The following is a 23,998-nucleotide window of genomic DNA, read 5'->3' on the forward strand; positions in this document are numbered from 1 at the left end:
TTTAAAATTAACTGTTTACATCACACACCCAAAAAATACCCAAATAAAAATGTCAACCTAAAAAAAATTACAATTAAACAAAAAACAACATAAATAGTTACCTAAGGGTCTAAACTTTTTTTAATATACATGTCAAAAGGGTATATTACTAATATTGTTTTAAATTATAAGCTTAAATAGTGATGGATGCAAAACTGAAAAAATGCACCTTTATTTCCAAATAAAATATTGGTGCCACACATTGTAATAGGGACATAATTGAAATGGTGTAATAACCGGGACAAATGGGCAAATAGAATATGTGGGTTTTAATTATGGTAGCATATATTATGTTAAAGCTATAATGGGCGAAAACTGAGAAATAATTAATTTTTCCATCTTTTTCTTAATATTCCTGTTAAAATGTATTTTAACAAAATGTACCACTCAAAGAAAGCCTAATTGGTAGCGGAAAAAATAAGATATAGATCAATTCATTGTGATAATTAGTGATAAAGTTATTGACGAATGAATGGGAGATTAAAATTGCTCTGATGCATAAGGTTAAAAAACGACTGAAGGCTGAAGTGGTTAAGTAAATTAAAAGTTCATGAGTTAACAGTAAATTAACTTTTAAAAGTGAAAAATCACACAAACTGTGCAAAATCGAGGAAAAACTGAGAACAAAATAATTTTCAAAGGTATTTTGTCTCAAAAGTCCAATTTTTTATTATTTTCCAAAAATAAATGTGAAAAGAATATTGGCATTTTCTCTCTTCACTGCAAGTCACAGAAACCCGTCTGCCCTGTAACATACATAGAAAATGTTTACAGTAAGAGGTACAGCAAATGCCTATAGAGTAACACATTTACTGGTGAGAAACAGATTGGTGTCATGTGCCCTGACAATGATCAGTGACAGAGCCTCAGTGACATGACTACAGGAAGTCATAGCAATTACAAATTAATGAGGTGGTGTTCTGGCCTTTCAGAAATATCAGGGCATGCAAACATCACTTATTTATCATTATTTAATATTTCAAAAGGTGGAACAATGCGTGTGTACAAAGGACCTATTAACTGTGTGAAAGACTAGAATAAGCACATTTGCCGGAAGTAAACTTAGTATGTAAAGCTAAGCTTGGAAGAAATAATATGAATATCCTGTACCATGACAAAAGGAATAGCCATCCTAGATGTTTGACATCAGAGTGTGAAGAAGGAGACACCCAGGGAGGGTTTTCTATAAAGGCCACAAAGGCCAGGGCATTGGGCAGCTGCAGCTAAAGGGGGCACCTGAACATGAAAGAGGGGCTGCTACATATGAAAGAGGAGGCTGAAAATGGGGATACACTACATGGATAATACATATGGAAGAGGGGGCTGCACATGGAATGGGAGGGGCACTACTGCAAATTAAAGGGGGCCCTAACATATTTGGCCAAGAGGCACAAAAAGTATAAATCTGGGCTTGGAGACACCATAATCCCAGCTCTTTATCTCCAGCCAGTCAAACTTGTGGGCTGTACTCTTGTTTTTTCTTGAAGTTTTGAAAAAGTGATTTGGCTGCAGAAATTACAGCCCTTAACCACTTCCCCACCCTGGGGTTTTCCCCCTTAAAATCAGAGCAATTTTCTACATTTCACACTCCTTACATTAATTAGCCAATAACTTTATCACTACTTATCACACATAAATGATCTATACCTTGTTTTTTTCGCCACCCATTAGGCTTTCTTTGGGTGGTACTTTTTTGCTAAGAATTATTTATTTATTTTTTTGTACGTATTTTAAAGGTAATAAGGGGTAAAGATTAAAAAAAGTAATTATTTCTCAGTTTTCAGCCATTATAGTTTGAAAATAATAAGTGCTACTGTTGATTAAACCTACACATTTGACTTGCCCATTGGTCCTGGTTATTACCGTGTTTAACGTATGATCCTAGTACAATGTATGGTGACAGTATATAATTTGGAGATAAAGGTGCATTTTTTCCATTTTGTGTCTTTGGATTTTTCTTTAATTGATGTGGCACTTTTTATCCCCCCCCCCCCCCCCACACACACACCTCTTACTTAGCCAGTTGTGCTTCTTTAAATCCCCCTTCCCATAGTTGTCCAGAAGTGCCTCTGTACCCCTCCCCAGACCCAGATGTGCCTCTGTAACCCCCCCCCCCACCTCAGTAAGCCAGACCTGCCTGTTAACGCCCCCCCGCCCCCCATACTTAGCCAGATGTGTTTTTTTATCACCCCCTTCCTCCATTCATAGTCAGATGTGTACCCTTTTATCCCTCCCCCATTGATAGTCAACTGTGTGCCCCTTTAATTTAAATCCCCCCATGGATTGCCAGGTGCTGGCCCTTTACAACCCTTCTCACCCCCAAATGTTAGGTTGGCAGAGTTTCAGAGATGCAGGAATGCAGGCCAAATGCAGCGTTGGGCGCAGGGAAGTGTTACAAGTAACAAACTCTCACCTGATCTTGTTCCACCGGCTTGTTCGCGATCTCCTCCCTGCACTACCGCTGTCAGCCTCACTATGCTGAACAGATCGGTTCCCGGCTTGATGACGTCATCAAGCGGGACCCGATTCATTCAGCATAGTGAAGCTGAGAGCAGGACAGAAGGGAGAGGATTGCGATCACCGCAGGAACAAGGTCAGGTAAAGATTGTTACTTTGTACCCGATCGGGCAGCATGGAGGGGGGTTATTACAGTAGATTTGGCGGGGGTGGGGGGATCGGAGTGCCAGGAAGGGATGAATATGTAGTGTAATTAGGGGGAGGTGCGTTAATGAGCCATGGCGCGTGCTAGCATGCGCGCCGTGCTCATTAAATGAAAGCAACTTATTATTCACGTTGTGTAGCTTTCAGGAGCCACTTGCAACAATGTGAATATACTGTATGCAGGATGTATTGTAGTTAAAATGAAGACCAAGACTCAAGATTAGAATAACTATAATAGCTTTAACCATTTTCCTTTCATTTTCCTAGCATTTTAAAGTGGTCATCTCTCAGTAAAGGTAGTAGTAAATATAAATATGATATGAATAATGTAAGCTGTATTTGTTAGCAGTAATAATCACATAATACTTTTTATGCATTTTTGAAAGAGTTCTGTCCCCAGATACATGTTGCACTGTACTTTGGGACTGTAGTTTTCAACTCTTGTTTGGGTATTTGAACTGTTATTTCTGAGTATGAGATACAGTAATAAGAGTCTTGGGACCGGATTCATATATAGGACACCAATAGTGAGAGGAATAGGGAGGCTGCCATATTTATTTGCTTTTAAACAATAGCAGTCAGGGCTGGGCCAAGGCAGAGGCAAGAGAGGCTCCAGCCTCAGGGCGCAGTGTAGGAGGGGGCGCACAACTCACTCAGATAGCATTCCCCTATTGTGTGTGAAGCAGAGAGAAATAAGGAAAGGGGATACATGGCAGTGACTGCAAGCCAGATAACTAGAGATTAAGGTGTTGGCGAGTGGGGGTGGTAACAGGCCCTGGGCGCCTCTTAGTCTAATAGCAATCAATGTATGATGGCTGGGGTGGGAGAAATGGAGGGGCGCACTTTGGTGTCTCAGCCTTGAGTGATGGAGGACCTAGTCCAGGCTCTGATAGCTGTTGCCTGGCAGCCCTGCTGGTCTACTTGGTTGCAGTAGTGTCTGAATCACACCAGAAACAAGCATGCAACTAATCTTGTCAGATCTGACAATAACGTCAGAGACACCTGATATGCTGCATGCTTGTTCAGGATTTATGGCTAAAAGTATTTGAGGCAGAGGATCAGCAGGATCCTCTAAATTATTTTGAACATATTTTCGCAGAGATTTGTATGTGTGCAAAAATGTACGGGCATGCATGTGAAAATTCATTATCACCAAATGCATTCAAGTCAATGCCTGGACACGAAAAAAAACACATTTTCACATGCATGAATATTTCACGAAAGTACGAGTCAATACAAAATTAAGCATTCTAATTATAATTAAGTACAAAATTAATTTCACAACAGTTTGAAATTGTGCCTTTCAATTGTTTCCAGATTATTAATTTTGCAGCAAAATTGTATTTATTTATTTAGAGCCAACACATTATGCAGCGCTGCACAGAATAAATTGTCTTGTCACTTAACTGTCCTTCAGAGGGGCTCACAATCTAGTCCCTACCCTAGTCATACGCCTATGTATGTATGGTGTAGTGTATTAGTCTAGGGCCAATTTAGGGGGAAGCCATTTAACTTTCTGTTGTTTTTGGGATGTGGGAGGAAACCAGAGTGCCCAGAGGAAACCCACACAGACACGGGGAGAACATACAAACGCCTTGCAGATGTTGACCTGGCTGGGATTCGAACCGGCGCTGCAAGGCGAGAGCGCAAACCACTACGCCACCATGCATTTCAACAAAGCAAAACTCAAGATCGTAGCTAGTACACACGCCATACAATTTTCTCTTCAGATTCTACTTCTGATTGGGCAAGTAATCGGATTGGGCAAAAAAAATATACAGCCCATAAATCAAAATACCCACCATAATTTCTTGTGTATGGCCAATTCTGGTAGCTTTTTTTTCTATCATTTCATTTTCGATCGATATCCAGTCAGAAAAAAATGTAATTGAAATGTAAAAGTATATTGCATATGTGTGTACACAAGCTTCTGAATATCGATTGGATCTCTCACTCTAGTTGAATCTGAAATAGGCAGGGAAGCCGGCATCATTTATTTTAAATGCTCTTTTATTGATTCAATAAAACTTGGCAGCCATCACAGCAACGATTCAAAGCACATTCAAAGCACATAGCTCCTTTCTCAAGCTCAGCTGCAAGTCAAATGCACTTCACAGATGCATACTGTCTTTCTTTATATATCCTCACATGTTAAGTGGCGGCCAATCGTGCGCATATACCACTTTAAACCAATCACAGCGGTCCGGGGCATACCGGACCTGTTGGGGAACTGCGTTGCCGCTCACTCATTGGGCAGCAACATGTAACCACTCCTCTCCACATTTCAAATCTATTGGTCAGCATCCCCTGAAGAGGCAGTCATGGCTGCGCTCCACCCCCAGCAAGTCCCACCCTGCGGCCGCCTCCGGTGGACCTGACGGATAACTTATCGGGGTCACGTGAGCCTGGCAAGATGTCATCCATCTGTGCCTGCAGGGATGAGCAGAAACTACGCCAGTGCGAATTTACGCAACATAGTTCGCATCTACGCATCGTAGTTCATAGGCGAAGTTTCAAACCTACGCTTACGAATTTACGCGTAGCGAAGTACCACTACGCGTAGTTTACGCCCACTATGCGTAGTTACCATGTGTATTGCGTAGTGAACTACGAATGCGTTAATCGCGTCTAATTTTCCGCATGCGATTGTATGCATACAAATTTACGCATTGGAAAGGGGAATGTACGCATAGAAGGGTTCCCAGTACATGCATTTATAAGGAAATTAATGCGTACAATTGTCTGCATACGGGCATAGGTATCTGCATACACTACGCTTCGCACTACGCGTAATTGCGTATTTTAATGCGTATTCTACGAAATGCATACGAAGCGAATATTTGTTTTCGAAGCTGTAGTTTGGTGAAGCGTAATTGCGTAAAACTACGCGGATTTCCAGCGTAGCGAAGTTGGCTGACTACGACCATCCCTGTGTGCCTGCCCACTTTGCGCAAGCCACGAATTAGAGGATTGCCGGCAAATAGCCGGCAACACCTCTCATGCACGATGTAAACAAAGCCGTGGCGGGCGCTGAGACTGAAAAAACAATTCAATGGCCAAACAACATATACATTGATTGTCAAATGCAGAAGCGGAGATTACAGGCTTTTGGTTAAACCAAAAAGGTTAGCACAAGAGAGTGTAATAGACTGATTTTTGTGTAGAAAAATCTGTAAAGCAGTAATTTCCCAATTAGCTATTGGAAAATAATCCTATTCTTTGAAATATCTGTGGAGATAACAGGCTGAAATACAGGATCTGGATTTGGGCTATCTATTGCCTGAGTCCGTTTATGTTTAGCAACTTGTTGACCTGGGGAAAGTACCTAAGGGGAGGCTCGTGGCCTGCTGCCTCATTCTCATCAGACATGATGCAGGCAGAGGAAGCATGCTCATGGAGTTCTTATTTATAATTCCCTTTTTCAGGTATTTTATCCATACTTTGAGCTCAAAGTGAATTCAGTGATTGCTAGACAGTTATTGTGTGTTATATGAACAACTTATGAACATGTTAAATGTATGTGAAGCAGATATTTGCTGTGGTTAAACTGAGCAGTGCTGTATGTGTTATATATCAGGCAGCTAGCCATTCAGCCATGTTAGTGTATAGGTGTTATATATCAGGGAGTTATACTGTATATTAGAAAGCTAGCTAATTCAGTCATTTCAGTATTATATGTACTACATGTTAGGCAACCAGCGCTCAGCCATGTTAGTGATTTGTGCAGAAGCAGATCAGGCCTCAGCCAGTATGCAATGTGTGTGTTCAAATGAAGCCTTATAACTCACAGATCTGCAGGAATAATATGGTTATTGCAAGTGCATCTGAGCTAGTGTGCAGCCACATGTGTGTTTAGTGACTTCCTACAGTCAGCCATGCTGGAACCACGTGTCACAGCGAATCTATGCAGTTATAAAGATCAGCCAGCAAAGTTAATGCATGTTTATCTGTTCAGCAAGAAATGCTTTTGTATTTGCACTTTTATATGACTGTTATATGGACAAGAACGGCATGTTTAATGTGAAATAGTTCTTATTGGAAACCTTTTATTTGCTATACAAATGATTTTATTTGAATAAATTCTCATCAGACATGATGCAGGCAGAGGAAGCATGCTCATGGAGTTCTTATTTATAATTCCCTTTTTCAGGGTGTAACATTTTGGAGGTCCCACCGAGATGAATGTGATGAGGATAAGCTGCCCAGACAGACGTCCCTAATCATCATTCAACTTCGAACACACTGATTGCCAGAGAGGACAGAGAGGTCGTGACAGTTCAACAGCTGTGGAAGGAGAGACTTGCATGTGATCTGAGGTTAACGAATAGTGCCAGGAGAGCTGCGCTGTCTATCCTACAGGAAAAGGTTGAACATCAGACTAAATTTGTCCCAGGGCTAGGAATCGCGATGGAATCATCAGGTGTTGAGGACTTGAAAGTACAAGTGGGCGGTGCCTTGTATGCATTATCCAAAGATGCTTTGCTGGAAATATGTGACTTTTTATCTATTGCTGGTCCATCATCTAAAAATGTGGCAGATAAAAGTCGGTCCTTTATAATCTTGCATATTATGAGGTATCTGGAGAGGGAAGAGTTATGTGAACTAGAGGATCAGGGCATGTCTGAGTTACTCATGCTACAGGATAAAGTGAAAGAGCTGCAACAATCTTGTAGGGATAGTGTACCGAAGCAGGCAGTTTCAGAGGAGACACAGGCAGATGTGGTACAGGGACAGGTAGTTCCTCTCTCAGAAGCTGAACAGTTGAAAAAAGAGATAGAAGCACTACAATTGAAATTAACGTTATCACTGCAGGAGCAGAGAAATCAGATCAGTGAAGCAAAAAAGTCAGTGAGGGGAGGGGATAACCGTTTGAATGAAGGCCATGTTCCCGCTCAGCAGATTTTTCAGCATCATGTTCCTTTGCAGTGGGGTAGAGAATTTAAAATATCAGGTCAGATAGGTCAGCCAGGCCAAAAGGACAAACTGACTTTTTCTAGCTTAGCCCACCAAATTGAGCAGGGAATCAGCAAGGGGTTTCCTGAAATAGAAATTGTTGATGCAGTAATTAGGGCAATAGCACCAGATTTGCAGCTGCGCAGTTACCTGGAGGGTAAGACCAACCTTACTTTGCCCACTTTGAGGAGAATTCTCAGATCTCATTACCAAGAGAAGGGTGCAACAGAATTGTACAAGCAACTGACATCAGAGGTACAAAGTAGTAAAGAAGACCCACAGACTTTCTTGATCCGTGCCTTTGATTTAAGACAAAAAATCCTGTTTGCTTCCCAGGAGGCAGAATCTGGTCTAAGATATGATCCTGTACTGGTACAGAGTATGTTTCTTCATACTGTCTTAACAGGTTTGCAAAATGACAACATCAGAAGTGACCTTCAACCATTCCTGCAGCAAACAACAACAACAAGTGATGAACTGCTTCTGGAGAAACTCAACATTGCCTGTGCAAATGAAGCAGAGAGACAGAACAAAAAGAAGCTACTCACCCCACAACGACCAGCCACAGTGCACTCACTCCAATCAGAGACACCTACAGCTACAAAAGGTAAAAGCACCCACCTGTGCCAAACTAGTAACACTCAATCTGAGGTACTAAGTGAACTGAAAGAAATGCGTTCTGACCTAGCTTTATTAAAAAACCTGGGTGCGGAAGTTGCACAGATCAGAGAATCGATTCAACAACCTACCACTGTACAGACACAGTATCAGACACCACCTGCAGTAAAGGAGTGTATACCCCCTCAACAGTTACAGTATTCTCCAGAAAGCTGTTTGTTTCCCCAAGAACCGAGACAGATGGCCACTACCCCCTATCAACAAAGGTTTAGACCTCAACGCCAATATCCTTCTTCAACATATGCCCATCTGAGAAAGTGTATTTGGTGTCAGCAAAATGGAAATGAGTATTGCAGCCATTGTTACCGATGTGGAAGTAGTGAGCACTTCCTTGCAGGATGCAAAGCGAGAGGTACAAGAATAAACAAAGATAATCCTTTAAATGGGAGATGGTTACTTCCACGGGACAGGGAGTAACCAATAGGAGAAGAATGTCCCAACCATATTGTTTCCACTGTGGTGTTCAGGGGAGAGATCAGAAGCTCAGCCGATGTACATCTTGTAAAAAAGCTACCTACTGTTCAAAAATCTGTCAAGCTGAACATTGGCCTAAACACAGGAAATCGTGCGGACAGCATCATGGTCCACCAGTGCATGCCAGCAGCCCTAGAAAGGAGGATAGTCATTCCCGCATTGTCACTCTGGTAGGGAAACAGTGTATAGCTGAGTGCTACATACAGGGGCATAGAACACGAGCATTATGGGATACAGGCTCCCAAGTATCCATTGTCGATGAAGAATGGAAAAAGAGATATTTGCCAGATGTGAAGTTAAGAGACATTTATGAGTTACTTGATGCTTCTGAGGATTTGAAGATCACAGCTGCTAATGGACAGAGCATCCCTTATTTAGGATTCGTCGAAGTCACATTTGGATTAGCTACAGATAACGATGACCTCACTGAACTTGTTGTCCCCATCTTAGTGATGAAGGGTGGAAAGCTCTCCAAACCTATTATAGGCTTTAATGTTATTGAGCGAATGGTTAAATCTAGCGCCACAGCACAAGTATCAGCAACAAAAAGAGAGCAACTGCATGAGACACTAAGAGCCACCTTCCCAAACCTTGAGAGAGAAAGTGTCACTGCCTTCATAGATATGGTGACAACTGAGCAACCATGCGACTATGTAGTGAGAACGACTAAAGAGAAAGTCATTGTGCCAAGACACACCTCTGTTCAGATAGATTGTAAGGTGCAAACACAATCATTAACTAAGGACACTACAGTTCTCTTTGAGCCAGATATCAGTCCCCAGTGGCCTGAAGGACTTGAGTTTTGTGAGACGTTAGTAACGCTGAGAAGTGGTGTGTTGCCTTATATTGTCCTTACTGTACAAAACCCAACTAACCATGACATTGAGATATTAGGAAGAACTGTAATAGGTACTGTACAGCAAGTTCAAGCTGTGTATCCAGATACCATCTTGGAGAAACCCAACAAAAGCCTTCCAGTGTCAGTGAGTCAAGTAAAAGCAGCAAGCGAGCAAGTTGCTGATACTCCATGGGATCCCCCAATTGACCTGAGCCACTTGAGTGAACCAGAAAGAGAGGTGGTACAGAAACTACTTCGTGAAGAATGTTCTTCTTTCTCCAAATCAGATGATGACATTGGGAGCATTGAGAAGCTAAAGCTAAGAATCTCCTTGAGTGATATGAATCCTGTGGCGCGCACATACATATCCACACCGAAGCCACTCTATAAAGAAATGAAAGACTATCTTCACAACCTTATTATGCAAGGATGGGTACAAAAATCCTGCTCATCTTATGCTTCACCAGTTGTCTGCGTAAGAAAAAAAGATGGTAGCTTACGCTTGTGCATAGATTTCAGAGAACTGAATAAGAAGACTCACCCTGATAGACAACCAATTCCTCGAGTACAAGACATCCTGGATAGCCTTGGTGGCCACTCATGGTTTTCATTACTGGATCAGGGAAAAGCCTACCATCAAGGGTTTATGGATGAAGACAGCAGGCACTTGACTGCATTTGTGACCCCATGGGGCCTGTATGAATGGATAAGAATTCCTTTCGGGTTAATGAATGCACCTGCAGCTTTCCAACGTTGTATGGAAGAATGTTTGGAAGATGTACGAGACAACATATGTATACCCTACTTGGACGATACATTGGTGTACAGTCAGTCATTTGAGGAACATGTGAATCATGTCAGAGAAGTACTTCAGAGGTTGAGGAAGTATGGAATAAAGCTGAAGCCTAAGAAGTGTGAACTGTTTAAACGTGAGGTGCGCTATTTAGGAAGAATTGTTTCATCTGAAGGTAGCAAGATGGATCCAGCTGACACTATTGCAGTAAGAGCTTTAAAGGAGAAGAGACCAAGCACTGTGGGAGAATTACGTGCCATCATGGGCTTGTTAAGCTATTACAGACAGTATATACCAAACTTTTCTCGTATTGCTGGACCACTTTATGATTTGTTGAAAGGGACCACAGAAGACCAAATACCACAAAGTAGCATGAGTACACGAAAAGTTCCAACGAAGAGAAAAGGAGTGTCATCACATAAATTGATTAACTGGATGGAAAAACATCAATGTATCTTGGAAGAATTAATAGACTGTCTAGTTGAGCCACCAGTCCTTGGTTTTCCAGATTTTTCCCAGCCGTTTATCCTCCACACAGATGCCTCCAATCAAGGCCTCGGTGCAGTTCTATATCAACAACAAGAGGGAAGACTTCGTGTGATAGCCTATGGCTCCCGGACTTTAACTGCAGCTGAACGGAATTACCATCTTCACTCTGGAAAATTGGAATTCCTTGCTTTGAAGTGGGCCATTACAGAAAAATTTAGAGACTACCTGTATTATGCACCAACGTTCACAGTGTACAGTGATAACAATCCACTCACATATGTGCTATCGAGTGCCAAGCTAAACGCCACTGGATACAGATGGGTAGCAGAACTTGCAGATTTCCATTTCACCATTCGTTACCGACCTGGTAAAGAAAATGTGGATGCAGATTCGTTGTCAAGAATGCCATTAACTATTGAGAGGGTGATGGAACAATGTACTGAAGAGCTGACATCTGATTGTGTGGCCGCAACAATCCAAGCTATTGAGGTTCAAGACTCTAACCTACCATGGGTTTGCCTAGCAGCTACAGATACCCAAAGTACAGGAGTGATTGATGAAATAGGTAAACCATTTTCAGTTGATGAAATTCGACGAGCACAGCAAGATGACAAGCACATTGGCCCAATAATACAGTGCAAGGTGAAGAACCATAAGCCATCAGGTTATGAACTGAATACTCTTAGCAAGCAAAGCAAGTGTCTACTTCGCAACTGGGAAAGACTTTGTATTGATGAAAAAGGAATTCTCCAAAGAAGAACATTGAACAAGACACAACTTGTATTACCTGAAGAATACAAGGTTACCGTGTTAAAGGAATTACATGATGAGATGGGCCATCAAGGTATTGACAGAACACTATCATTGATCCGGGATAGATTCTTTTGGCCTTACATGCAGAAGGAAGTTGAACATTATGTGGCAAGAACTTGTACCTGTTTGAAACAAAAGACGCCATGCAAAGAAACACGAGCACCACTTACAAGCATTGTCACAACACAGCCATTTGAACTTGTGTCAATAGATTTTCTCCACTTAGACAAATGTAAAGGTGGATATGAATATATCTTGATAATCATTGATCACTTTACTCGTTTTGCTCAAGCTTATGCCACCACCTCAAAGTCTGCTAAAACAGTTGCTGATCGAATCTTCAACGATTATGCTCTAAAGTATGGAATGCCAATGCGAATACATCATGATCAAGGCGGTGAATTTGAAAATCAGCTTTTTGCTCAGTTGAAAAAGAACTGTGGTGTATTAGGATCAATAACAACACCGTATCACCCCCAAGGAAATGGACAAGTGGAACGGTTCAACAGAACATTGTTACAGATGCTTAGGACTCTTACTGAGAAACAGAAGACAAATTGGAAAGAATCGTTGAATAAGCTTGTCTATGCATATAATTGCACACGATGTGAAGTAACAGGCTTTTCCCCTTTTTACCTCCTTTTTGGAAGATCTCCAAGATTGCCTATTGACCTCTTGTTTGGACTTACCTCAGAGACAGGAAAACCTGATCATCGAGCATACATGGAAAAATGGAAACAAGAAATGCAGAATGCATATGAAATAGTGCAAGAGAATATGAAAAAGTCAACAGAGAGAAGTAAAAAACATTATGATGGAAGAATAAGAAGCTCAGTATTGTGTCCAGGTGACCGTGTCCTCGTCAAAAACCTGACGCCTAGAGGAGGTACTGGAAAGCTCCGTAGTCATTGGGAAGAGAACATTCATGTTGTGATTCGTCAAGTAGGAAAAGATCTCCCAGTCTATGAAATCAAACCTGAGCAGGGTAGAGGAAGATCAAGGATCATGCATCGCAATCTCTTATTACCATGTGATTATTTACCACTGGAAGTTCAACCAAAACCACCAGTTAAACAGAAGGAAAGAAAGAAAGAGCTAGATCACAAAGACACAAATCAGGAAGAAGATGAGGAAGAAGAATATATGTACTATTACCATCCGGTAACGCAGCCTCAAGAGTTCAATGATGATAGAATTAGTGAGACGACTAATACACAAGTGGATAGTGAGCAAGAGACATCTGCACTTAACAATGAACTGAATGAGCTGGATGAAGAAGCACCTTTGACCAATACAAGTGAGCCTGAGATACTACAAGAGACTGTTGAGCAAGAAGATAATCCAAGGGAGGATGAACAATCAGTTGAGATGCAGGATGAGGTTCTAGTATCCCAATCTCCAAATTCAGTTGAAGATCACACACAAGTCCATAGCTTACCCAGGAGAGAAAGGCGAGCTCCTAAAGTCTTTACTTATGACCAACTGGGAACGCCAACATGCTATAATGTAGTGAATGCCAATGAAATGCTTTACCAGTACTATCCCATGCCAATTAGAGGGGTTGAACCAATGACAATGTGGTCAAATCCATTTCAGATCTACCAACCAACATTTCTACAGGCATACTAGAAGTCAAACTGTGTTAGTTATGAAGCATAGTTAGAGATTTCAGACCCTAAAGAAGAGTTCTAAGAATATGTATGAGGAGTAGTTGTGTGCTGTTGATTTAGCTAACCAAATTGATCACTGTATAGTGCAGATAAGTTACCAGAATGCCTGGGGTTGAGAAATTGTCAGGTTAAAGTATGTGTAGATGCCGGGACGCCATCTAATTTTGCAGGGGAGAGTGTAATAGACTGATTTTTGTGTAGAAAAATCTGTAAAGCAGTAATTTCCCAATTAGCTATTGGAAAATAATCCTATTCTTTGAAATATCTGTGGAGATAACAGGCTGAAATACAGGATCTGGATTTGGGCTATCTATTGCCTGAGTCCGTTTATGTTTAGCAACTTGTTGACCTGGGGAAAGTACCTAAGGGGAGGCTCGTGGCCTGCTGCCTCATTCTCATCAGACATGATGCAGGCAGAGGAAGCATGCTCATGGAGTTCTTATTTATAATTCCCTTTTTCAGGTATTTTATCCATACTTTGAGCTCAAAGTGAATTCAGTGATTGCTAGACAGTTATTGTGTGTTATATGAACAACTTATGAACATGTTAAATGTATGTGAAGCAGATATTTGCTGTGGTTAAACTGAGCAGTGCTGTATGTGTTATATATCAGGCAGCTAGCCATTCAGCCATGTTAGTGTATAGGTGTTATATATCAGGGAGTTATACTGTATATTAGAAAGCTAGCTAATTCAGTCATTTCAGTATTATATGTACTACATGTTAGGCAACCAGCGCTCAGCCATGTTAGTGATTTGTGCAGAAGCAGATCAGGCCTCAGCCAGTATGCAATGTGTGTGTTCAAATGAAGCCTTATAACTCACAGATCTGCAGGAATAATATGGTTATTGCAAGTGCATCTGAGCTAGTGTGCAGCCACATGTGTGTTTAGTGACTTCCTACAGTCAGCCATGCTGGAACCACGTGTCACAGCGAATCTATGCAGTTATAAAGATCAGCCAGCAAAGTTAATGCATGTTTATCTGTTCAGCAAGAAATGCTTTTGTATTTGCACTTTTATATGACTGTTATATGGACAAGAACGGCATGTTTAATGTGAAATAGTTCTTATTGGAAACCTTTTATTTGCTATACAAATGATTTTATTTGAATAAATTCTCATCAGACATGATGCAGGCAGAGGAAGCATGCTCATGGAGTTCTTATTTATAATTCCCTTTTTCAGGGTGTAACAAGAGCAACCATCAGGTTATACAATATAATGTCTCCATAGACCTCATCTACTGTATGTATACACATGCCACATAGTGTCAATAATATATTGCAATATGCATATATTTGTAGGTATTTATAGGTCAGAGGCATGGTCTCACAGAGACCACGTGAGTATGCAGCCACCAGTAGGTCTGGCACCATGGAATCAAGGGGAAATAAAAAAAAACATATCTATAAGAAAGGAACGAAATCTAATTCACGATTAAGTCCCCTTGGTTTCATGGTATCAAGTTTCTTAATCCAATGGGCGTCTCTCCACAGTAACTTCTTTAATCTGTCACTTGGTGGCAGAACCTGTTCTATGATCATATATCTGAGTTGGCTCACGCTATGTCTTGCTTAAGAGAAATGGTAAGGAACTGCCTGATCAAACAGACCTTCACGTATGGCGTGTTTATGTGATGAAAGTATCACTTTCATCTTCTGAGTCGTTTGTCCAATACATAAAAGACCACATGGACATTTAAGGGCATATACCACATATGTGGTGGAATCACACTTGTAGCATCCCTTTATCTTAAATTTAGTACCCCTGTAGGGGTGTATGATCTGATCTCCCTTAATGACTGAATTACAGTGTACACAATTCAGACCTGGATACATACCCCTACGTGAGAGCCTGGTCTGTGTAGCTGTCTCACCCATATCAGCATGTACCAATCGGCCCCTAAGGTTAGGGGGCCGCCAGTACGGGAAAATTGGGGGGTTGGTAAAGTATTGCATATGTGGAAAACTGTCAGAGAGAAGATGCCAGTGTTTCTTAACTATGTTTGCTATGTCATCACTCGCTGTACTATATTTAGAAACAAATGGAATTCTATTCTCAAGTCGTCTGCACGTTCAATGTCCAGACCTACAGGGGTTGGACAAAATAATGGAAACACCTAACATTTTGGCATCATAATCTTTGAACATGTTTTAAGCAATCAAAACTTCACCTATGTTAATTTTTATTTTTGTTATTTGATGTGTTCAATTAAAATAATTGTTTTTTACAGATATTTAAACAAAAGTTGGTTATAATTTATAAAAATAGCAGATCTCTCAGACTTTCAAAGAGGCCAAATTGTTGGTGCTCGTATGGCAGGCGCTAGTGTAACAGAAACTGCGCGAATGCTTGGCATTTCAAGAGGTACTGCCTCAAAAGTAATGACTGCCTTTGAAAGAGAAGGAAAAACGTCCTCAGCAAAGCACAGTTGTGGCCGAAAGTCGAAGTTGTTTGAGAGAGACCATCAGACTCTAAATCGAATTGTTGGAAAAGCTGCAGAGCTGAATGAACACCTACAGAACTCAGTTTCCACAAATAAACTGTTCGTCGGGAGCTGCACAAATCTGGATTCCAAGGAAAAACTGCAATTAGAAAACCTCTGCTCTCAAAGACAAATGTTTAAAAACATTTACAGTGGTGTAGAAACCACCAGAATTGGTCCCTCGAGCAGCGGAAAAATTTGATTTTCTTTGAAGTATCATTGTTTACCTTATTTCCGACCTCTGTACGTTTGGAGACAGCCGAAGGAAGCATTACATCCAGACTGCCTTCTCTCAACCATAGAACATTGCAGGGGTTCTTTGATGTTCTGGGGTGCTATTTCTTGGAAATCCGCTGGGCCAATGATTTCCCTTCATGGAAAAATTAATAGCCGAGACTATTTAGGAATTTTGGGCAACCAAGTTCATCCTATGGTTCAAGAACTGTTTCCGGAGGGGAATGTCATCTTTAAAGGGACTCCGAGCTCACCCAAAAAAAGAAAGTTGTACTCACCAGGGGCTTTCTCCAGCCCAGTGCTGGTCGGGAGGTCCCACGACGGCGTCCTGGCTCTTCTCCCTCTCCCCGCTCCGGAATGGCTGACAGGCCGCAGCCCGGGCGACACTCGGCAGAGTGTCGGGCTGCAGCTTCCGCGTATGACGCGGCTGACGTTACACACCGGCCGCCTCGCGTCATCACGGCGGCCGGCGTGAAAGTACTGAGCATGCGCGATTAAAGCGCGCATGCGCCGTACTGCCACGCCGGCCGCCGTGATGACGCGAGGCGGCCAGCGTGTGACGTAATCCGCGTCATATGCGGAAGGAGCAGCCCGACACTCGGGAGAGTGTCGCCCGGGCTGTGGCCTGTCAGCCATTCCGGAGCGGGGAGAGGGAGAAGAGCCAGGACGCCGTCGTGGGACCTTCCAACCAGCACTGGGCTGGAGAAAGCCCCAGGTGAGTACAACTTTCATTTTTTTTACGAGCTCGGAGTCACTTTAAAGATGATAATGCCCCAATCCATACAGCTAGAATTGTTAAAGAATGGCACGAGGAACATTCTAATGAAGTTGAGTATCTCATCTGGCCACCACAATCCCCAGTCCTCAACATTATTGAGCATTTATGGTCGTTATTAGAGATTCAAGTAAGAAGTCGATTTCCACCACCATTGTCTTAACTGAAGAATGGGCTAAAATTCCTTTCGAAACAATTCACAATTTGTATGAATCAATACCTCAGAGAATTGAGGCTGTAATTGCTGCAAAAGGTGGACCTACACCACATTAAAATATATTTTGTTCATTTTCCAGGTGTTTACATTATTTTGTCAGTAGGAGATACAGGGGTATCTCCTACTGACCTATCTCTAGCCTTCTGCACTACATCAGTTGGCTAGCCTCTCTGTAAGAACCTATCCTGCATCTCATCCAATCTCTTATTTTGAGCTGTCTCATCCTCCACAATCATTCGTACTCTCTGAAACTGGCTGATCAACACTGACCTCTTCGTGGCCCTCGGCTGAAAACTCCCATAATGGAGAAGGGAGTTTACATTCGTGGGCTTAACAAAGAGATCAGTAACCAATCGTTCACCTCTCCTTTCCACCATAGTATCCAGGAAACTGACATGTTCCATGGAACTATGTATTGTTAATTTAATCTCATGACATCTGTCTATCAACTCAGATGCAAAAGCATCCAGGGTCAAATGTGGCCCCGCCCCCACACAAAAAATATCATCTATGTATCAACACCATTGTATGGCATGTGTCTTAAAAAACTCATTTGTATATACATACATTTCTTCATAAACGCCCATATAGATATTTACGTAAGACGGGGCCACATTCGACTCCATTGCTGTACCCCTAATTTGCATATAAAATGAGTCTTCAAAACGAAAATAGTTGTACTTTAGTGTGATCTCCAAAAGGGAGCATACAAAGTCCACCTGCTCTACCGAATGATCTGAAGCTGTCTCCAGCATATGTTGGACAACCTCCATACCCCCACCATGAGGGATGGAAATGTAGAGGCTCTCCACATCCATTGTTACCAACAAACAATCACCAACAATTGCTTGCATATTTTCCAGTACATTCAGGAACATCGGTGTATCTCTCAGATATGACTTCTGGGATATTACATATGGTCGTAGGATCTTATCAAGATATTTTGCAATAGGGGCAAAGACTGATTCTACTCCTGTCACTATGGGCCTACCCGGTGGATCTACCAGTCTCTTGTGAATTTTTGAACACATATAGATCTAGACTAGTGTAATTGGATGCACCTGAGTTAAATAACTATCCAATTTATCATCAATGATCTTCTCCTTGAGAGCCCGTGAAATCACTTCTGTGATTGTAGTTTGAATGTCCTTCAGAGGATCCGATATTAAAGGTCGATATGTGGTTTGGTCCTGTAGTTGTCTCAACAACTCCTTGCAATACATATAGTGGTGAGTGTCCATCACCACTATAGCTTCCCCTTTATCGGACGGTTTTATTGTTAAAGTAGGATTCTCCACCAGCTCTTGAATAGCCATTTTTGAAATATTATTACGCACCTTCAGGCCTGTTAGATTACTCTTATGTAAGAATTGATCAATTTACTCCTGGACTTTACCAATAAAGATAGCTATAACTTGAGAAGGGGGGTTGACATTTGCTTTTAACACGTAGACCTGTATCAGCCAATAATAGGCAGTGTTCTTCACCTTCCAATGGTACAGTTGCTGGAAATTCTCTTGGTATGGAGAAAAAAATATTTCAACTTAATTGAGTGGAAAAATCTCTGTACATCTACGTCCATTTCCAGTGGATCTGGTAGATGCATCAGAGCAAAGAACAAACCATGATTCAACGCAGATTGTTGGTGAGGAGTCAGTACAGCCGAAGAGATGTTAACAACTATGTTCTCCTGTATGGTTTGTTCTGTCTCGATCTGAGACGCTCTTTTATGCCTGTTATTCTAGTTGAATCTGAAGTGAAAATTGCATGATGTGTAAACCTAAACGCTAGCAATTGTCTCAGTTCAATGACATGAACAATGGGCATATGTCAGCAATTAAGGACAGTGTGAATTTAATGAACTCCATATTTAACTCATTTCTACCTAACAACAAACCCGACAAACCTACAATAGTCTGTACTCTGGACCCATGACTTATACTATCACTCTATAATTACACTACCTATCCTCTTTCAAATAAACTGCATAGCGAATGATACAAGCCCAGCTTTCCAGTGACTTATGCAGGGAGAGGCATAGCTGAGTATTGATTGGCTGATAAAGATGTTGAGAAATAACATCAGCCTTTGCAATGTACTTACTAGATAACCTTAACAGGCACTGTGCCTGTATGTATACCGCGTACTTCCCTACCTCTTGCCACCCCCCTCCACCCCATTCCTTTAGATTGTAAGCTCTTAGGGGCAGAGCTATCTCACCCTTTTGTGTATTGGATTTTGTTATTCATTTGATAGCTTGCACTGTGTTTTACATTTTATTCATCATGTTACATCTGTCATTGTAATTACCATTTCTGTATTTTGTACCAGTGTAAATATTTGATGTATATCATTGTCTGTATCATTACGTATCACTTGTTTGTGTCCTATTTTGTACAGCGCCAAGGAATATGGCACTTTATAAATAAATAATAACAATAATAATAACAAATAAATAATAATGTCAAGCTACTCTTGGGACACCCATAGACCTGGCTACCTATTCTGGGTACACCTATACACCTGGCTACCTATTCTGGGGACACCTATACACCTGGCTACCTTTTCTGGGGACACCTACCCACCTGGCTACATATACTGGGGACACCTATAAACGTGGCTATCTATTCTGGGTACATCTATAGACCTGGCTATCTGTACAGGAGATACCTATAGACCTGGCTACCTAATCTGGGGACACCTATAGACATGGCTACCTAAACAGAGGACACCTATAGACCTGGCTACCTATTCTGGGGACACCTATAGACCTGGCTATCTGTACTGGGGACACCTATAGACCTGGCTATCTGTACTGGGGATACCTATAGACCTGGCTACCTAATCTGGGGGCACCTATAGACCTGGCTATCTAAACAGGGGACACCTATAGACCTGGCTACCTATTCTGGGGACATCTATATACCTGGGTATTAAAACTTGGGACACCTATATGGTGAAAAGTATTAGAGGCAGTAGATCAGCAGGACAGACAGGCAACTGGTAATGTTTAAAATGAAATAAACATGGCAGCCTCAGGTTCCCTTTAAGTAAAGGTTGTGGAGTTTGGGGGAGAAAACCCTACCTGGCAACATTTGCACTAAGAAGGCACCCAGATATTCACCCTTCTCAGCTTTAAATTTGTTCCATCTTCATTCCTTTTTGCTTTTTTATGTTTTTTTTCCCCCACCAAATTGGATGTGGAAGAGAGGAGCCCCTGGAATTTGATAAGCTGCTGGCAGAGTACAACATGGAAAGTTAAGATACCTTGACCGATGATGTTAAGCTTGGCGACAGCAAATATTGCAATGTCATGTGGTCCAGAGGCAGATGGTGTTATCACCGTGTAGGTTCACCTTGTAGGCTGGAAGGCACTGGCGTAACAATAGGGGAAGCAGCCCCTGGGGCCCGCTCATGGTCGTTTTGGGGGGACTTTAGGGGTCGCAGGCAGCATGAGGGGAGAGCTTGGTAGTACGTCAGTGGGGAGGGGGGACGGTCCCCCCCTCCCTCACCTCGGGCTCTCCCCTCTGCGCTCCCCTCCTGCATCTATGTAAGCGTCAGCAGCAGCAGCGGCGGCAGCTATAATTACATCCATCCACCACGGAGGTTGCCGCTCTGCAAGGGCTTCACATTACTTCCTGTTAAAACAGGAAGTAATGTGAAAGTAATGTGAAGCCCTTGCAGATCGGCTACTTCCGGTGGTGAATGGAGGTAATTATAGCTGCTGCCACCACCGCTGCTAACACTTACATAGATGCAGGAGGGGAGCACAGAGGGGAGAGCCCGAGGTGAGGGAGGGGGGACCGTCCCCCCTCCCCACTGACGTACTACCAAGCTCTCCCCTCATGCTGCCTGCGACCCCTCCAGACCCCCCAAAACGACCATTAGCGGGCCCCAGGGTGGGGGGCGCTCAAATTCTTGCAGGGGGGCCCGGGGACTTCTAGTTACGCCCCTGCTGGAAGGCGAGCATTCAAGGTAAGCAGGCAAGAAGTCTGCTGACATAAGATTTCCCTTGGGCTCAGCCACACTATATGCACTTTTCTGACCGCTTGTGATTGATTAGCTTGTGATTGATGCACTTTTCTGAGCGCTTTTTAAAAATTGCTCCCATTCACTTTTATTAAAATCGCGGTAAAAATTGTCACGATCGCGTACGTAAAAATTGCGGCTATTTTTACTGCGCTTTTAATGAAATCAAGCACTCAGAAAAGTGCTTATAGTGTGGCTGAGCCCTTACTAGAAGAGATACATGGGTGGATGGCTTCATGACCTCTGGGAAGGAGACTGGTCAGTGACATGTCAGGAGAAATATACTTATTCTCACTTATATCCTATTTACATACACTATACATGTGTGTGTGTGTGGGGGGGGGGGGGGGGGGGGGAGATTGTAATATCTTGGTAAATTGAAAAATCTCAAAGGTTTGACTCCAAATTTAGTTAAACTAAGATAGCCCTCTGCCCTATTAATTTGCTTGTTTCTCTAGAACATAAATATATGAAGAAAAGGAGAAAAAAAAAACAATTATGCACTAATGTATTATTTCATATTCTATGTCCAGCGTAGCCAACTTTAACTATATTAAGGCTATTCGCAGTGGACAACATTCCACCCACCTCCTGTGTTTGACCACAGGAGATAATCGGGTGCAATATCACGTGCATGTGACCCAAACACTTCTTAAAGTGATCTCAAAGGCAGCATTTCTACTATGTTCTTAGGCCGGGTTCACATTAGGACGCATCCACCCGTACGCTTGCGTTCCGCTCCGTGAGCGGAGCGGGAACACAAGGTCCCAACATGTCGGGAACGTCCGCTCCGATGAGCGGAACGCAGGGAACTGAACTGAGAGGATCGTAGCAATGTGAACTTTCCCATAGGGAAAGCATTGCTGCGGCTGCTGCATTCCGCTCATTGGAGCGGAACGTAGGCTGAAAACAGCCTAATGTGAACCGAGCCTAAAAGATTCCTTGCAGCTTGAAAGTTACTATCCCATATTTTTTTTTTTTTTTTTTTTAGCAGAACATCACTGAAATATCACTTTGTCCTGCTATTCAGCTTCAATCTGCATCCAAGCTGTAGATAACAGTAGCTTTGTTTACATTCCAATGTTGTTACAATGTATGTAAACTCAGTGTGACAAGTGGAAAGGAGCTCTCTGTGAAGCTCTGAGGCGCCCCAAACGCGGCTTGACAGATAGAGCAGCACTTTATTTGGCCAGAGGAAGTTGGCTGGGTCACACGAAACGCGTTGCCTATGCTTGTGTATTACTATTAAATTCCTTTTTCTAAAGTGATTTGTCATCTATGAGGTAAGCCACCTCTTTCTTTCAAATTTTATTGTTTTTAAAGTGTTTTATACACCGACTGGGCGCCTCTTCACTTCGTGTTGTACTGTACTCCCCCCGCTTTTAGTGAGGGGCGTCCCACACACCAAACCCAAGGTGGAACCCCACCACTTCATAGGCCTAGAGTGTATGGGATTTTTCCAAGAGTGCGACCACCTCCAGGATTGCTGGTATACCTGAGTGGAGTCAGGTCAAGATACTCCACCTGCTTAAAGTGGTTGGTTGCCCCTTGTGCAACCCACCTTTGTGAGTATTCCTTTGTCGAACCCCCCTTTACCCTATTTTCTCATCCTTTCATGACATACTGCACCATTTGGGCTCCCGTTGTTTTTTTCTCCAGTACTCCAATCTCTGTGAAGCTGTTTGTGCTTCAGGCACACACACAGTTCAGAAAAGCTTATTAGAAGATGTTAATATATAATAAAAAGCAGTTTGAATAAAATGCCAGCTTTCAGGGTACGATAAACTACACTTTGGAAACTTGTACTTTGTAAACAGACAATATTACTTATACACAAAAGCAAATATGATAACTGTACGAGTAATAAAAAGTAGGAAAGCACATTTTTATTGAATGTTATGTCGGAGTTTCAGACCACTTTAAATATATTAAATTATCCAAAACGGTATTAAAAAAAAAAAAAAACACTAGCTTTGATCTTACTGCTTGACATAAGTGGGCAATAAAAAGAGCAACTTTATTTGGCTTCACACTCTCAGATTTCCAGCCTTGCAGAATTATCTCATCTATAGCCATGGATCGTTGCTTTAGGTAAAAAGTTGACTATAAGAAAACAGCAATACAAGGCATTGGTGTGAGGAGGTCTGTGCAATCAACCACAACAGTATGCAACAAATCATACATCAGCCACAAGAATCCACAACAGATCATAGATCAGCCACGGGAATACACAACATATCATACATCTCCCTTGGCAATCCACAGCAGATCATAGATCAGCCACGAGAATCCACAGCAGATCATAGATCAGCGACGGGAATCCACAGAAGATCATAGATCCGTCACGGGAACGCACAACACATCATAGATCAGCCACGGGAATCCACAACAGATCATACATCAGCCATGGGAATCCAGAACAAATTGCAGACAATGAATCTGTTTACAAATAGCTTGAAACTAAAAACTGCAAAAACTGATAATGGCAAAGCTTGCTATTCTGTGAATTGCTATTATATGCCAGTGGTACTTATATTTGAGTACATTAAATATGTACTACTCACAGATCGGTGTAGATGTTTGCTGTGCTGTCTTCTGTGTATAGAAGGGAAACTTTCCTCTTCTGAAAACACCTTTATAAGTTTCTAGCGTTCCATCTACAGCAGCTTCTCATATTACCCTCAGCCCTGTTTTCTCTGTGACGACAGAATCAGGATGTTGAACAGTCGTGGTGCAGAAATATGTGACAGGTGAGGCTCATGTTATGCGATGTCATGGAGCATTCACAACTACCTTGCCATGTACATAGTCCACATTGGCTTTTTCTTCAGTATGGCTTTCTGTACAG

The 23,998-nt window shown here is 42.1% G+C and overlaps 1 protein-coding gene across 1 annotated transcript in view; it reads right to left on the reverse strand.

The window, feature by feature from the left end:
- LOC137536226 (membrane-spanning 4-domains subfamily A member 15-like) overlaps positions 1-23,774 on the reverse strand; it is a 63,930-nt gene extending 40,156 nt beyond the window's left edge. Inside the window, exon 1 of the mRNA XM_068258344.1 lies at positions 23,715-23,774. The gene's annotated coding sequence lies outside the window, so the exon portion shown is untranslated. The remainder of the gene's footprint in view (positions 1-23,714) is intronic.
- Positions 23,775-23,998: the final 224 nt, after the last annotated feature.

Source organism: Hyperolius riggenbachi, chromosome 10 (assembly GCF_040937935.1).
Source record: "Hyperolius riggenbachi isolate aHypRig1 chromosome 10, aHypRig1.pri, whole genome shotgun sequence".
NCBI lineage: Eukaryota > Metazoa > Chordata > Amphibia > Anura > Hyperoliidae > Hyperolius > Hyperolius riggenbachi.